This window comes from Colobus angolensis, unplaced genomic scaffold, assembly GCF_000951035.1.
Source record: "Colobus angolensis palliatus isolate OR3802 unplaced genomic scaffold, Cang.pa_1.0 Scaffold88, whole genome shotgun sequence".
Lineage (NCBI taxonomy): Eukaryota > Metazoa > Chordata > Mammalia > Primates > Cercopithecidae > Colobus > Colobus angolensis.
In genome coordinates, this window is record NW_012122709.1 from 6,652,878 (window position 1) to 6,656,015 (window position 3,138).

Below are 3,138 nucleotides of genomic sequence, written 5' to 3' on the forward strand. Positions count from 1 at the left end.
TATAGGTGCGTGCCACCATGCCCAGCTAATTTTTTGTGTTTTTAGTAGAAACGGGGTTTCACTATGTTGGCCAGGCTGGTCTCAAACTCCTGGGCTATCCTCCTGCTTCTGCCTCCCCAAGAGCTGGGATTATAGGCGTGAGCTACTGTGCCTGGCTGATAATTACTTTTACATTAGTCTTCAGCAGGGAGAGATCCAGAAATATATTTTAAGCAGTGGAGCAGTGTAGGGATCTTAGACAATATTCTAGCCTCTTCAAATTCAGATTCTCCTGTAGTATATTCTCACTAGTTTGTTTGGAAAGAGTTTTCAGAACTATGATTTACTGTTATGTGTAATTATTAAGAAAGAGTTGACCTTGTCATTTTAAGAAGTGAAATATCGCTGATTTTCTTTCCTTTGTATATTAATATATTAATATGTCCATAGATATTTATTGTATATGACTTCATTTTATTTGTTGTTTATTTATTTTAAAAAGATAATTAAATAGCATGCTACTGAAATTACCAGATAATTTACCAGGACTGTGCTTCATTGCTCCCTTGTATGTTAGCACCTTAAATGTGATAGTGCCAATCCTTTGGGTAGTGTCTCAATATTCCAGTGATTAGTAATTTCCTAATAACACCTTTTTGTTTTCAGAGTCTGTAATTCTTCTAAGACTATGTCCGTAGCTTTCCAATACAGGATATATAGTAACTGAATTTTTAATTTTATTTGAGAGAAGAATACTCAACAGCTATAAGGTCTTACACATTTTTTTTCTTTTTTTTCTGTTTTTGCTTTGTTTGTTTTTGTCTTTTTTAAGAGACAGGATCTTACTCTGTTTGTTATGTAGGCTGGAGTGCAGTGGTGCAATTATATAGCTTACTGCAGCCTCAAACTTTTTGGCCCAAGTAATCCTCCCGTCTCAGCCTCCCAAGTAGCTGGGGTTATAGGCCGGCCCTTATCACAGTGCTCAGCTGAGAGTTGTAAAATGTTTAAGGTTTCTCAAATTGTCTCTTGTGTTATTACAGAAACCTTTGGAATTTCCTGCTTTCTTTTTTTCTTCCACTACATACTTTGGGGATGAACTATATCCTTGGGGATTATTTCTTTGGGACATGGTTATTTAGAAGAACATTGTCATATTAGTGATATGGGAATTTCTTTTGGTTAGTTCTAGAAGAAACCAATGATTTCTATAGTTTGGCTGCCTATTTAGATAGACCCAAATCATAACAGAATTTTGTGTATGAAACATGATTTTATCAGATACACATATATCTAAGTAAACAGTATGAATGGTAAGGTGTTTCTGGATTTTTGAATTTTTTCATCTTTTTTTTTTCATTTTCTGTTGCTGCTGCACAAATTAGTGGGTTTTTGAATAGGGGCTAGCAAGTTACATGAACATTGAACTTTTACTCAGTATTTTTCATTTCTTCTACTCAGTACCCAGTCATTCTTGTTTTTCCCCCCTTTCTGGGTGTGGGGCACATTAGTCAGTTCTTCCTTAATTTGCATATCAATTTTCCTATAAAATGTAGTGTTTTTGTGTGTTTTACAAATATGACTGCTGCTGGGACCTTTTTTAAATGAAATTTTAAATATATAGTATAGCAATGGTTACTTCTTTTCACTACGCTCCTGAAAGTCATGGGAGTCAAAAACTAAGTAAGCTGGATCTGGGCATGTGAACTATCAAGGGACAGTCTAGTCAGTTGGAAACTGAAAGTTACCACAAGCAGGTATTGTGAAGTAAATGGAATACTTAAGAAATAGACACTGACATATTCCTACAAACATAAAAGTGATTAGTTGAATTACCTGGGATGTGACTCTAGATCACAAGTGCTGGTTGAAATCTGTTTCATGATTATGATGTTAAAGACTTGTGCTGCTTTCTCAGCACGGTAGTACTGGAGTGCTTTCATCCTGCCCAGCAGTCCTGCCATATAATTGTGAAACTTTTACATCTATTTCGGTATCCCTCCATTCTACCTAACAGATCAGCTCTGCCAAGTCTCTGAGGAGTAATTTTGCTTTGAGAGAAGCCTTCAGTGGTAACTGTTTTAAAATATTGGATGGAGAATAATAAATTCCTTTTTATTTGCCTGCTATGTGCCAAGCATTGTATGTTATCTTTTAATTTTTAGAATAACTGAAATGTATGTGGTGCTAGTTTCATTTTACAGAGAAAATAAAAAAAGACTATGAGGTTAGGTAACACAACCAAGAGTAAAAGGAACTCTGGTCTGACTTCAAAGCCCCATTTATTATCCAGCCTCCCTCCTTTTAATTTATTTAATTAATTAATTTATTTATTTTGAGACAGAGTCTTGCTCTGTCGCCCAGGCTGGAGTGCAGTGGTGCGATCTCGTCTCACTGCAAGCTCCGCCGCCGGGGTTCCCACCATTGTCCTGCCTCGGCCTCCCGAGTAGTGGGAGGTGGCGCCCATCACCACTCCCGGCTAATTGTTTGTATTTTTAGTAGAAAGAGGGTTTCACCATGTTAGCCAGGATGGTCTCAATCTCCTGACCTCGTGATCCGCCCGCCTCGGCCCCACAAAGTACTGGGATTGCATTCGTGAGCCACCGTGCCCGGCCCAGCCTCCCTCCTTTTAAAAATTAAGTGCTGGGCCGGGCACGGTGGTTCACGCCTGTAATCCCAGCACTTTGGGAGGCCGAGGCAGGCGGATCATGAGGTCAGGAGTTTGAGACCAGCCGTACCAACATGGTGAAACCCCCGTCTCTACTAAAAATTAAAAAAAAAAAAAATTAGCTGGGTGTGGTGGCGTGCCTGTAGTCCCAGCTGCTCAGGAGGCTGAGGCAGGAGAATCGCTTGAATCTGTGAGGCGGAGCTTTCAGTGAGCTGAGATTGAGCCACTGCACTCCAGCCTGGGCGACTGAGTGAGACTACATCTCAAAAAAAAAAAAAAAGTTCAGTGCTGACCCCTGTGTGCAAACTGTCTTTGACCAGAACACTAGACAGGTAGGTAGGTATTCAGTAGCCTGTTAAAGCTGTGCCTTTAGCAATTGTAGAACCTTGAGAATGTAAAATTTAGTTTTGTCTTTGTATCTCTGTTAAAAGGGAAAAGAATAAATAGTTTGTTTCTTTTATTTAACTTAGTTATTTTGAAGATAAGATTATGTG